This window comes from Chiloscyllium punctatum, chromosome 16, assembly GCF_047496795.1.
Source record: "Chiloscyllium punctatum isolate Juve2018m chromosome 16, sChiPun1.3, whole genome shotgun sequence".
NCBI classification, from domain to species: domain Eukaryota; kingdom Metazoa; phylum Chordata; class Chondrichthyes; order Orectolobiformes; family Hemiscylliidae; genus Chiloscyllium; species Chiloscyllium punctatum.
The window spans coordinates 38,390,388-38,405,614 of NC_092754.1; positions in this window are offsets into that span (position 1 = coordinate 38,390,388).

Below are 15,227 nucleotides of genomic sequence, written 5' to 3' on the forward strand. Positions count from 1 at the left end.
CTAAAACTACTGTTTAGCTTAGATAGAATCCCTACAGTGTGGAAACAGGTCATTTGGCCCAAAAGGTCAAAAAAGCCCTCTGAAGGGTAACCCACCCAAACACATTCCCCTAAATTTATCCCTGACTATTGCACCTAACTTGCACAGCCCTGAACACAATGGGCAAGTTAGCATGGTCAATCCACCTAATCTGCCCATTTTTGGATGATGGGAGGAAATACCACACAGACACAGGGAAAATGTGCAAACTCCACACAGTCGCCTGAGGTGAGAATCAAAGCCAAGTCCCTGATGCTGTGAGGCAGCAGTGCTAACCACTGTGCTGCCCCAATAACCTCAACAGTTGTTAACCTGTATTTAACTTGATAGTGTGTTTAATTACCGTCCTCTGTATAATTGTGTTAATTTCACTGTTTTATTGCATTTGCCTTTATTCCTTGTATTACACTTACCCTTTTTTGTGCTTAATAAGTGCAGAGGTTCTTTTGTTCTGAAACACCAGTCTACTGCCTTCTTCATTTCCACTGCCAGAACTAGGGATCTGGGGGGGGGGATTCGAGCCACCTAAAAGTCAGAAAATTACTGATCGCAAACCAGAATCCCTACACATCCTCGTGAACTGAATCGCTTCCAGTGAAATATCTTTCCTTAAATACTCACAGCACTCCAGATGTGGCTTTGTAAGTATCTTGCAGAGTTGCAGTAAGACTTCCCTACTCATATACTCCAACCCTCTCAACCTTCCTGATTCCCTGCTGCACCTGTTTGTCAGCTTTCTATGGTTCATACATGTTGGAGGTACCCATTGCTGAGGAGAATTGTTCATTAACTCAATCATTTCCACAGTCAAAATCACGGCCTTCATGGTCTATGCAACCAGCCAAGGTAATGAAGTGCCTCAGGGAAATCTTAGTGGAAAAGGGAAACCTTGTTATTTAGTAAAGTGTAGGAGGGAGACCTGATCCTACCATAGTCAAAGCCTCGTTAAGGAACTGCTATTACATATTTTACATGTAGGTATACTGAAATTATTAGTGCAACTAACAAACTCACATTAAGGAATGGGTGGCACCTTGGCTCAGTGGTTAGTGCTACTGCTTTACAGCACTAGGATCCCAGATTTGATTCCAACCTTGGGAGACTGTCTTTGGGGTGTTTACATGTCCGTGTGGGTTTTCCTCCAGTTTCTTTCCACAATCGAGGCAGCATGATGTTCAGTGGTTTGCACTGCTGTCTCTCAGTGCCAGGAGCATGGGTTCAATTCCAACCTCGGGTCACTGTCAATATGGAGTTTCCTCCGGGTGCTCCGGTTTCCTCCCACAGTCCAAAGATGTGCAGGTTAGGTGGATTGGCCATGCTAAATTGCCCATAGTATCCATGGATGTGCAGGCTAGGTGGAAATGCACGGTTATGGAGATTGAGTGAGGGTCACTGTGGACCCAATGGGTTGAATGGCTGACTCCCACATTGTAGAGATTCCAGGATTTGAGCTTATTGGGCAGCACAGTGGCTCAGTGGTTAGCACTGCTGCCTTACAGCACCAGGGACCCAGGTTCAATTCCAGCCTTGGGTGACTGTCTGTGGGGAGTTTACACATTCTCCCCGTGTCTGTGTGGGTTTCTTCCGGGTGCTCTGGTTTCCTCCCACAGTCCAAAGATGTGTAGGTCAGGTGAATTGGCCATGCTAAATTCCCCTTAGTGTAAGGTGCATTAGTCAGAGGGAAATGGGTCTGGGTGGGTTACTCTTCAAAGGGTCGGTGTGAACTTGTTGGGCTGAAGGCTTGTTTCCACACTGTAGAGAATCTAATCTAATCTAAATCCAAGATGTGCAGGTTAGGTGGATTGGCCACGCTAAATTGCCCATAGTGTGCAGGCTAGGTGCATCAGTCAGGGGTAAATATTGGGGAATGGGTCTGGGTGGATTACTCCTTGGAGGGTCTGTGTGGACCTGTTGGGCTGAAGGGCCTGTTCCCCCACTGGAGGGGGTCCTATGAATTTAGCTAAATTCCTTTAGACAAAAGATTGTAGAGAGTGGCCTCCATCTTGTCAGCAGGAGGAGGTCTGCTATAAACACCAAGATCTGAATGACTTTATAACAAAGGGGACAAACTGATAACCTTGACATCAGAAAATGGATAACAATGTACAGAAGCAATTGCAAAACATTACATCATCATTATCACCTCAGGAAAATAAACAATCACAGCTTTCCGAGGTAACAACCAGCACTCACTCAGTAAGATGCAGCTAGCAAATGTCTGGGGAGGGGCAAAACATTCAGAGGGGAGGAGACAAGCAGTGATGTCAATGTTGCATGTAATCATTGTAACGTGGAATGTGTCAATATGCCGTACTATATTGAAAGAGCAGGAGTGTCTCAGTATCTGACTCCAGTGACTTCTCTCAGGCTGCAGTGGTAAGGAGCTCCAAATAAAGACTGATTAATGCTGCTGAAAGCAGGACTAAGATTCCTCTTTAAAATCCCTCCTCTTTAAAGGGGCCCCAACTCCCTTTGTATTGCAGCTTTCTGCAATTTGTCTCCATTTAAATAATATTCTGCTCTCCCTTCAAAATGAATAACTTCAACATTTTCCCGCATTATACTCCATTTGCCAACACTTTGCCCACTTACTTATTGACTTCTCTCTGGAACTGATACAGTTTGTATCCCTCTCACAGTCTGCCTTGCTACCTATTTTTGTGTCATCTACAAATTTGGCAACAGTACATTTGCTTCCTTCCTCCAAGTCATCAGTATATGTGTGTCTGGAGACGGCTGGTGGTGTTTGTTCTGTCAGTGATGTATAAGACTCTTCCAGTAAGGATCAACAGTGAGCCCAGTAACTGCGAGACTATTATTTCTACACACAGAAGTTGCTGCAATCAATCACAGATTATATCTCAATCAGACTGCAGACCATGACATCACACAACAGCAATGTCACTCATTATCACCACAGCAAGGGCATTGTTTGAATAAATAATCCATACAAACACCAATAATTACAGACCACGCAAAGCCAGTAGAATGTGGAACAACTGCCTCTTCAACCAGTCGAGAGTGTGGTGCTGAAAAAGCACAGCCGGTCAGGCAACATCCAAGGAGCAGGAGAATTGACATTTCAGGCACAAGGTCTTCATCAGGAATGAGGCTTCTGTGCCAGGGGGCTGAGAGATAAATGGGAGGCGGGGGTGGTGGTGGTGTGGGGGGGAGGGGGGGGGAAGGTAGCTGGGAATGCAATAGATAGACAAAGATTGGGGAAAAGGTGGTAAGTCGGAGAGATGGGTGGAATGGATAGATGGGAGAAGGTGATGCTATTCCATGCTATTCTCTCTCAACAGCAGTTGCCAGACCTGCTGAGTTTCTTCTGCTTTTTCTCTTTATTTCAGCTTTTCAACCCCCATAATGTTTTACTTGCATTGTTGTTGCAGTTTTATTAAATGAAAGTTCTAACAATACTAAACTACTCGATTAGTTTTTTTTTGTATTTCCCTGAAGTTGCCTTCTACTCCATCCTTTTTATCTTTTCTGAAGTTACAAGTCCCAATACCGAGTTGGAGGTTTGGGACTGGGATAATGTGGGAGATGGGGAACTGAGGAAACTGGTAAAATCCACATCAATCCTGTGTCATTGCAGGGTCCCAAGTTGGAAGCTGAGGCATTCTTCCTCCAGGCGTCAGGTGGTTAGGTTAGAGCTGCATGTCCTTGGCAGAGAGGGAGTCACCTTTCCCATCTATCTGCTCCACCCTCCTCTCCGACCTATCACCTTCTCTCTCACCTTCATTGACTATTGCATTCCCAACTACCTTCACTCCATCCCCCTCCCATTTATCTCTCAGCCCCCCAGCCCACAAGCCTAATTCCTGATGAAGTGCTTAAGCCCAAAACATCTATTCTCCTTCTCCTCAGATGCTGCCTGACTGGCTGTGCTTTTCCAGCACTACACTCTTGGCTCTGATCTCCAGCATCTGCAGTCCTCACTTTCTCCTGCCTCTTCACCCAGCCCCACATCAAACAACATTCAGTCAGCGTCACTGGCTAGGCTGGAATTTATTCCCTATTCCGAGATGCCTTAAGAAGATGATGAGGGGTCTTCTTCAAGTGCTCTTGAAGGGCTGAATGGCCCACTCCTACATCAGACACCCTGTGCACCCAGAACCTGGGGCCTCAGGCTATTTTTGCTGGAACGTCGAAGATTGAAGGGTGACCTTATTGAGGATTACAAAATAATGAGGGGAATGGATCGGGGAATAGCCAAGGTGTTTGCCCCAGGGTTGGAGTCCAAAATTAGAAGGGTACAGGTTTAACAGGAAAGATTTAAAGGGACCTCAGGCGCAATGTTTTCATGCAGAGGGCAGTTGTGTTTGGAATGAGCTGCCAGAGGAAGTGGTGGGAGCTGGTACAATTATACCATTTAAAAGGCATCTGGATGGGTATATGAACAGAAAAGGTTTAGAGGGATATGGGCCAAGTGCTGGCAAATGGGACTGGATTCATTTAGGATATCTGGTCGGCACGGATTTATTTCTTCCCTTGCCCAGGCTCGTCTGCGAGGTGTCTGACTGTCTCAGTCTGGATTGATCCAAAGTTAAGGGTGGCACGGTGGCACAGTGGTTAGCACTGCTGCCTCACAGCGCCAGAGACCCGGGTTCCATTCCCGCCTCAGGCGACTGACTGTGTGGAGTTTGCACATTCTCCCCGTGTCTGCGTGGGTTTCCTCCGGGTGCTCCGGTTTCCTCCCACAGTCCAAAGATATGCAGGTCAGGTGAATTGGCCATGCTAAATTGCCCATAGTGTTATGTTAGGAATATGGGTGGGTGGCGGGGCGGTGTGGACTTGTTGGGCCGAAGGGCCTGTTTCCACACTGTAAGTAATCTAATCTAATCTTTAACAATTCCTCTCCCAACCAGATATCTGACCAGCTTCTTTCTCAATGTATTAATGGACTACATTTGGGACTGCACATGTGTCTGAATTATTCCTAAACTACATCATCTGAAGGACTTCCACATGGAGTAATGCAGCATAAGAGATGAACATTTGCCTCATCGTGTCTGCGCTAGCTCTTTGAAAGCTCCACTCCCCTAATTATTTCTCAGAGGCTGCAAAATTCCCAGCTGTTAGTCATCCAATCATTCAGGGAATGCATTCCAGATCATAACAACTCGCTGGAGAAAACAGAAACCCCTCCCATTCCCCCCCCCCACCCCCCGGATCTTCTGCATGCCAGACTCTTTACATTATCAGTGGCTTAGTGATTAGCACTGCCGCCTCACAGCGCCAGGGATCAGGGTTCGATCCCACCCTTGGGCAAACATTAGTCTGGAGTTTGCACGTTCTCCCCGTTTCTGTGTGGGGTTTCCTCCGGGTGTTCTGGTTTCCTCCTACAGTCCAAGGACGTGCAGGTTAGATGGATTAGACTGACAAATTGCCCATAGTGTCCAGGCATGTGCAGACTAGGTGGGTTAGCCATGGGAAATGCAGGAGTAGGGTGGGTCTGAATGGGATGCTCTCTGGAAGACTGGTGTGGGCTAGGTGGGGCTGAATGGCCTGCTCCCATACTGTTGTGATTCTTTTACCAGCATGAAGCCAGAACCTTACACCGAACACAAAGTCTCACAAACACTCAGAGGCTGACGGGAACAGGAGCAGCGCTGGTATTAAACTCTGACTGAGTTTATACTCCATTGAATTCGGTGCACCCAGTCCTGGAGACCTTCCAACCAGGTAGTGAGTTTAAACCTGTACTCACCCCAGCCATTTGAACGCACTATCCTCTGGGAGATCTGAAATATCATTGGCCTTTGGGTTGGGTTCATGATTAATGTCAGCAATCAGATGTCTTCTTACTGTCAACAGCATTAGCATATGCATGTCTGATGGGGCCTCCTGCAACATTAACATGGGATAAAAAGAACTGATTTGATCCAACATGCAGCAGCCTTGTGCTGTTGTAAGTCACTCTAATGGTGCAAGAGCACCCCCTGCAGCCATTTCTCTGCGTGTGCCATCTCCTCAGATCTCCCCATTCAAACCGAATGGAAACTGCCTGAAAACAACTGAATGTGAAGCTAAATCCCTTTGCGAGGCGATGTAAAAACTGATGGAGTGTATTGTAATCACATACTGTACCCTCCGCACTCACAACACTTTTAACCCAGGCACATTACTGAAGGGATTGTCAAACTGGATGTTGAAACTATTCTCTCTTCAAAACACTGAGAATAGGATTTTCTTGGGGAGCCTCTGGGAGCATTATGGGGGCAGGTTGCTCTTGGGTCTCGCTGTGTGAGAGGTGAGGAAAATCTCCTTAAGGTTCAAAATATGGAGACAGATGCAGAAAAGTAGGTATTGAAAGCTGTGTACTTAAAGAAACTTGCAACATGCAATTAGTGCTTTTGGTAATGGAGTCAGAGCTATGTAATTATACACCATCATCGTGTACTGGACTGAAAATGCTAAATAAATCTTGGAAATGTATTTTGAATTTACAATAGAAGGAAATTCCTTTTGTCAGGCCAGTGTTTCCAATTCTGTGTGGGCCCACCCGCTGATTATACTTCTTCGAGTCTGACTCACTGGTACCCGGACATCAGTGCAAAACTCCCTTTGTTTTGAAGAATGATTTGCTTTCTGCGACCCTCAAGGGCTATGATTGGCAACAATATCATCAGCCTGGCACTTTAATGCCATTGAGATCATGGGTGAAAGGTTAACTGTGCTGCTGAGACTTGGATTTGTGGCCTAAAATACTTTATGGGACCATCGTCACCCAGGAATGGGCAGGGAGTCAGGAAGATGACTAACCACAACCTCAAAACAACCTGACACACAGAACAAGCACTGACTCCCCTCTGCCACTTATATCGAACCACATACAGCCCATGAGGAAAACATTTGGCCCATCACAGCTCCTTCAGAGAGCTATCCCCAGAGCTACACACTATCCCCGGAGAGTTCCAAATCCATCCTTAATTGTTCGGAGGGCAATTTGGAGTCACCCACATTGGGTCTGGAGTCACATGTAGTCCAGACCTAGTAAGGATGGCAGTTTCCTTCTCTAAAGAATATAAGTGAGCCAGATGGGCTTTGCTGACAATGGTTTCATGGTCATCATTAGACTCTTCATTTCAGATTTTCATTAAATTCAAATTCCACTTTTCACTATTGCAGAATTTGAACATGCATCCCCAGAACATTACCTGAGTCTCTGGATTAATCATATCAGTATAACACTACCTTTCTTTACAAGTGTGGAATCAATTCCCTTTAGGAAGTTATGTTGATCCATTCACATGCCAGACGTTTCCAATATGACCATTTATTCACTTCTTTAAACTTTAGAAAACCAGAATTCAAATCCCGTCACAGTCAGAGTGTTTAAGTTCAGGTCAAAAAGCTGGAGCTGGTTGCAAAGTGACCACCCAAGCTGGTGGATTGTCTTATCAGGAGAAAGTGAGGACTGCAGATGCTGGAGATCAGAGCTGAAAATGTGTTGCTGGAAAAGCGCAGCATGTCAGGCAGCATCCAAGGAACAGGAACAGGTTTCCTGAAGAAGGGCTTATGCCCGAAACGTCGATTCTCCTGTTCCTTGGATGCTGCCTGACCTGCTGCGCTTTTCCAGCAACACATTTTCAGCTCAGGATTGTCTTATGAACCCAGTTCCTTCATTCATGCTCTTTAGGGGAGGATATCTGCCATTCTTACACTGCCTGGTGTGTGTGTGTGACTGCAATGCCACACAATCTGAGTTATTGCTTTTTGGAAAATTAACTTTCTTAGAATTCATTCATGGAATATGGGCTTTACTGGATAGGCCAGCATTTATTGCCCATCCTTAATTGTCCAGTGGGCAGTTTAGAGTGAACCCCATTGCTATAGGTTTGGAGTCACATGTAGGCCAGATGAGGCAAGGATGGCAGTTCCCTTCTCTATGGGAATTGGTGAAGCAGATGGGCTTTTCTAGTCCCATTGTCATTGGACTCTTAATTTCCAGATTTTGTATTGAATTCAAATTCCACCATCTATTATGGCAGGACTTGAACATGCATCCCCAGAATATTACATGGATCTCTAGATTAATAACTTGCTATGGACCAGACCAAACCCCTTTCAGGAGATAGCCTAGTCCCAAACTTCTGTCTTATTTAAAGGCAAGTGGAAGGTCCTGTGTTCCAGATGTGATGGGTCACAGTACTCAGTTTTAAGTAAAACACACTTTATTTTTACTCTCAGTTAAAGTATAAACAAAGGCATGAAGAATTCGTATAACTTTAACATTATTGGAAAACTTAACAGAACAATAGATTTTTAAAGTACTAAGCAGCAACATCCCATAAACACACCCTTGGCAACGGCAAATTCAATAAAATAGTTGGTCTTGCATGCAATGTTTCTCCAATCCAGGAGGAAAGAACATCAAGAGAAAAGTTTAGCAGAGAGACATAACTCAAACTGTTTGTTCTGGCCAAAAGATATATAACAGCTTCCATAGCCAACTCCAAAACCTCAACAACTGAAAACTAAACTAAACCCTTGGTTTCTGTGGGGGCCTGACTCCACCCATTCATGCTGCTTCTATTGTTCTAACTTAAAAAAAACAAGCTGTTTATGTTATTGGCTTCGAGAAGAGACAACTCAGCACCTGTGTCTCAAATATTCTCTTAAAAACAAAAACGGGACAAAGTACATCTTGTAAAGCCATCATATCATTACAAGCTAGTGGTATTACCATTAGGCCATCGCCTTCTCAATCTGTTTTTCAAGCAGTGCTATTCCAGATCAAACCAGTTCAATACCTTCAGAGGAATTCTACTCCTCTCATCACTGGCTCTTCCATAGATGATCTTAAACAGGCATTTTATGCCCACTTTCCCGCCAACCATCCTAAATGACAAATGTTATAAATTATATGAAAGGTAATTTACTATGTGATTGAGGTTCCAAATTATTTAAGAGTGGCCTAAAATAAATCATTGCTGATAATGCTGAAAAGCCAAGTGCCCAGTAACAGCCCTTCGTCATGCGTTCTGTAAAGATGTCTTTACATTAATTGTGTAACCGACGCAGTAATTCGATCTCTGGTCACACCCCCACAGTGTCAACCAACAAAACAAGGGTCCTAATATTAGTTCGGAAGTGTGGAAGGCATGGTGACACCTGTTGTGAGCAAGCATTGCAGGAAGTCTGGGCTTCTTGGTTCAGTGGTAAGGACACTACCACCACATGAGTCCTACAACAGTCAGCTAACTGAAATCAGTTTTGGGATGAAGGTATGAATTCTTAGGCTGTGCATGAGGCTGGAGTGAACAGGAGTCCTCAGGTGGCCCCCTTATACTTCCATTTAACCCTTACAATGTGGAAGTAGGTTATTCGGCCCATTGAGTCCACACAGACCCTCTGAAGAACATCCCAACCAGACCCAACCCCCTTCCTAACCCCGTAACCCTATCTTTCCTATGGCCAATCCACCTAATCTGTACATCTTTGGACTGTGGGAAGAAACGCACGCAGATACAGGGAGAATGTGAAAACTCCACCCAAACAGTCGCCCAAGGAACTGTGTGGTAGCGGAGCTAACCACTGAATCATAGTGCAGCCTGTTTCCTCTCCATACTGTGATGATGCTGTCACTTTAACAAGGTTATTTTGTCCTTGGGCATTTTTAAAGAGAGTTGTAAAGGCAGAGGTGACGAAATGTCTGGAAAGACTCTAGTTTAACAATGGCCGGAGAAGTGGCCAGCTCTCCCAGTTCAGGTTTACGTCTAGTTTGCTTTAATGATAACAGTGAGGAGCTGCTGGTTTAGCAGTAGCAGAGAAGCTGCTGCAGTGCAAAAAGGCTCCAAGCTTCAGCCTGGACTGGCGTTCTCTCTGAAATCTCTGCCGCCTGTAAGAACCTATGTTTGAATTTATCTGTTGCCAAGGAGTGTGTTTATGGGATGTTACGGGAATTGGAATGGCTCCTTTGTCAATTTACCCTGTTGGGTTAGCTGAGTTTTCCGCTAGACAAGTTATTTTAAATTCTGTTTTCTTTTGTTTGTGTTTTAAGTGTCGTGTGTAAATAAATCCTGTTTTGCTTAAAGCCGAGTGGTTTGACCAGCTGCACCACTCCTTGAATATCCATTGCACATCTGCCTTTAAAATTAGAAAAAGTTAGAGTCTGGGCTACCTACTTAAAACATGCTCAGGGGGTCTGGCCTGGTCCACAATAATACAAATGGTGAATCAAAACCAGTCCTCAGGAGCCACATCCGACATCAGGCCTCTGAATATTCAGGCTTCTTCCTAAGCCAGTTAAAATTAAACTAATGATTGTCTTCAGGTTTGAAATGTTCATGAGGGCCCAGGTCTTTGTTTTCTTTTTCCTGAAGGTTTCCTGGTTTGGGTTTGTAAAGGATTGGATGAGGGTAAATGGAATCAGATTGGTCTCAGGTTGTTCCTGATATTTTATTCAATGTCTCACTATCTCCTCTGTAGGGGGAGGTTAAGGGGTGTGCGAAGGAGTGTGAGGGCATTTCAGATTTTGAAATGTCCAATTATTATTGATCCTAAGAGCTAGTCTCTGACACAGCCACAAAACCTAGCCCTCTCTGTATTCTGACCTTCCAACGATCATAATAGAGGTCGGTTCACAAGGTTGAGGAACCACTGTCAGTTAATATCTGACCCTAACTCTAACCTGAAGGCCAGATGAAGACCGTTTGATAAATGAAGGGCAATGGAGCGAAGATGTAGTCTAGGACTGAAGGTAACTTCAGCAAGTTTCAGCAGAACCAGAACTCAAGGAACAACCCAAATTTCTGAAACTTTCAGATCATCTCAGGTTAAAAAAAAAGACAGAACTCTATTACTCAGAGAGTATTTCAGTGCTGAAATACGGCCATATTTCACTAATGTGCAATATACATCAGTTTTGCCTCTTTCCTTATCCTAGTCTGACTCCGAGCAATGTCTAGGTATTTTTAGCACTTTCAGCAAGTGGTCTGAGGAATTTTTTTTAAATTCGCTGTTGGGATGTTGGCTACGCTGGCAAGATTAGTGTTTAATTGCCCTTTCTGGGCCATTACAAAGGGCAGTGAAAAGTCACACACATTGCTGTGGGTCTGGAGTCACATGTAGGTCTGAATTAACTTAGAGCTCAATAACATGAAGGGAATCAGCGCTGAACACTGAAGTATTTTTGTCAAATCATGCACAAGCAGCTCAGATTGAGCTCACAACTGGTTGCAGCAACGATTCATTCAAATTGTACCCAAGTGAAAAAGTGTTTAATTATGATGTTTCATGTCATAGAATTAGCCTGTATTCCACTGATTACAGGTCACAGGGTAATCTAATTGAGGAATCCAATGTAGTTTCAGGATTGAAATCTGACAGTGTGGTATGCTAATGAGCCACGTGAGACATCATCACAGGAAGTGATGTGATATCATACGCTCTCACTTTATAGCTGGCAGCTTGGTGCCAAGATGAAATTGCAATAAGATACTTTTCTGAAAGAAAATTAAGGTAATCTTTTCCTTACCTCAGCAGACTTTGTAAATATTCTTTGGCAGCGCAACAAAACGTATTATACTGAAAGAGTTCATGCCACCGAGGCACTGTTAGAAGTGCAAGGATGAGGGAGTATGAGTTTAAAATCAGAGTTAGGCTGTTTGAGAGTGCTATCAAGAAGCACTTCTTCACATGAAGGGTAATGAAATCAAGAATTCCCTTTTCTCAAAACACTTTTGAAGTTAGATCAATTAAAGCCTGTTCAAAAGTACAAAGCTAAGGCAGCAGGTAAGATTAGGAAAGGTTAAAATCAAACCCGATCATATAGGATTGTGGGTGGAAAAAGCTTGACCAGCCAAGTTGTATTTGTGTCTTTCCATGTCAGCTACAGAATTTTTCTCCTTCCATAGTGGAAGCGATGGCCTAGAGATACTAGACTCTTAATCCCCCGAGTCAGGTAATGTTCTAAGTTCAGATGGTTGATTTGAGTCTAATAAATGTCTATAATTAAGAGTCTAATGCTGACTGTAAATCTGTTGTCGATTGTTGGAAAACCCCCTCTGCTTCACTAATAATCGTTTATTTTTCTTTTCTAAAAATACAACAACCAGGGTGCTGTGGGTTTGCTGCAGCAGACGTGACGATTTTGCTGGAGTGCTGCGGGTTTGAAGCAGTGGACGTGTACTGCCTGCAGGCACTTGATCTTCTTATCAGGACAGGTGTCGAGCTGCGAGTCATCAGAGCGAGTGGAGATCATCACTGGATCGTGATTGGACATTGGAGGATAATTTGGTTGTGCTGACCTGCTCTTGGTGGATCTTCATGCTGGCTTCGGCCTAACGCCAATTCAGGAACCAGCCAACTTCAAGAGCTATGGCCTCAACAGCTGCCTGCAGCCCTGGACAGGGGGTTCGAAATACAGTCAGGGTGACTGTGAAGAAGGTAGAAGGTCATACACCAGTCGATCGTACTTTGTTTATTAAGAAAGTGTTGTTGGGATGATGTGGGTTTACTGCAGTGGATGTGTACTGCCTGGTCCCCAAAGCATCCCAGCAAAAGCGGAAAAGACAGCTGCACGAGGGAGAGACAGCCAGTGCTTCGGAGGGGGAAGACGGGTGCAAAGAAGGTCATCACCACCAGAAGAAGAGATAAAGCGCCGTAGATAAAGAGGAGGGCATTTCCTCCCAACCAGGAAACAATGGACCCCCTGAAGTCCACCCTCCACCCAGTGAGAACCAGGGGGTACCCACTGCCCCACAACTACAGGTAACTGAAAGCTGTGATCCTCTGACAGTCCCATTGTCAGACACAGAACTGGATGGTGAGGACCCTTGCCTTGGCTCAATGACACCAGAGCAGGTAAATGATCCCAGTGAGGACCTGGATAGCTACCTCAGCCCAGCGAAGGTCTAGCAGTTCGTGCTCACCATGGGGATGTAGACAAGCTACCCCAGAGACAGGACAATCAAATGGACAATGGTAACCCCATAAACTGGGGGTTAAAGAAGGTTCCTTTGCTATCGCACAACCAGGCACCCACTCACTAGGTGGGTTCCGCTGAACCCACAGCTAAATAATAAGAGACTGGATGGTTAATAAAGGGAACTGTAAATAGGATAACTGTAAATTCGATTAATTCAATCTATCCTTTGTAATGTTAAGACATGCAATTATATATCTATGAACGACATGACAAATTGTACAGGTACCAAAGATTTATTTCTATGAATAAAGTATATTTTGAAATAAAACAAAAAAAAAGAGTATAACATATGGCCCATCATGTCAGTGCTAACTCTGCAAATGAGTATCTCACACAGTGTCATCCTCCTGCTTTCATTTTGTAACCCTGGTCATTGTTCCTTTTCAAGTGACCATCTAATTCCCTTTGCAATACCTCAGTTGAACTTGCAGCCACCATTACCATCAGGCTGTGCATTCCAGACCTTAATGACTCACTGTGTGAAAAAGCTTTTCCTCAAATCATTTTTTATCCCTTCAGTAATTACTTTATACCTGTGCCCTCTCATTCTTGATCCTTCAACAGTAAAGTAGATGACGTCTATAATAGAAACTTCAGCATCAATATGATGTCACAGCACTGTGCATTGAAATTTGATTAAAATGTTTAGTTGTTTCACAAGGATCATATTTGGACTGTTCTGAGAAAGTGTATCTGTTTCTTTTATGGGCTGATAGCCACTGGCAGTAGAAATGTATTGATGATCTTGCCAGTCTAGTCCTAGTTGTATTTAGCTACAAACTTTGTAAGGAGTTGAATTGTTCAATGACACCAAATGCTGAGTAAACCCACCTCCCCAGGATATAGCTATGGAAACATCCAAAGCGGGAATAAACTGCTTGATTCAAGAATACAACCAAAAGATGTGTCACTAACGTCACAGCTTCTTCCAATTCACAATTCAGCGTGTTTTGATTTTACTTATTCCCACCTAAATATTTTTTCTTCTATTTTGAAATCCTTTGGTAACTCAATATTAAATGCTTCATCCATCTCTGTTCCTTATAGGTGAATTGAACACCATATCACCGAGCTAAACAAAAACAAATCAAAGAACTGTGGATGCTGGAAATCAGAAACAAAATTGCTGAGACCCTAAAATTATTGAACTCGATATTAACTCCAGAAGGCTGCAGGGTGTCCAAACAGAAAATGAATAATTGTAGGCAATAGACTAAATACACCAAAGAACTGCAGGTAGAATCCCCACAGTGTAGATGCAGGTTATTCGGCCCATTGAGTTCACACTGATCTTCTAAAGAGCATCCCATCCAGACCCACACTCCTACCCTATCCCTGTAACCCTGCATTTCCCATGTCTAACCCACCTAGACTGCACATCCCTGGTCACTATGGGCAATCTACCGTGGCCAACCAAGCTAACCTGCATATCTTTGGACTGTGGGAGCACCTGGCAGAGACCCACACAGACACAGGGAGAATGTGCAAACTCCACACAAACAGTCACCCATGGGTGGAATCAAACTCAGTTCCCTGGTGTTATGAGGCAGCAGTGCTAACTACTGAGCCACCGTGCTGTTGATACTGGAAATGAAAAGAGAAACAGAAATTGCTGGAAAACCCAGCTGAGCTGACAACATCTGTGGAGAGAAAACAGACCCTTCTTCACAATTTCAGTTTTTCCAGCAATTTCTGTATTTGTGTCAATAATTTTAAGGCCTGAGCACCTTCTCCTATGTCCTTACCCAAACCCCACACATCAGGCCTTATCATCATACGGGCTGTTACCGTAAACAATCCATTGTAAGCCACTGATGGTGTCCATTAGCCATGATTGATGCTCCCAGGCTGACCATTATCTATACCTTTGACTTTGTCCAACTAATTTTCTCTCTGGATGTAGATTTGCTCACTGAGCTGGAAGGTTTGTTTTCAGATGTTTCATCACCATATTAGGTAACATCATCAGTGAGCCTCTGAATGAAGCATCAGTGGCATGGCCCGCTTCTTTTCCGTTTATGTGTTTAGGTTCCTTGGGTAAAAAGTAAGCCATGCCTTGTCCAGAGGCTCACTGATGATGGTACCTAGTATGGTGATGAAACATCTGAAAACAAACCTTCCAGCTCAGTGAGAAAACCTACATCCTAACCTCAACCTGAGCTACAACTCTTCTCAAAACTCTTTTTTCTCTCTCTCTCTCTGGGCTCTACCTTCATTTATCATTTACTTCTCCCCCACTCCCCCCACCAGC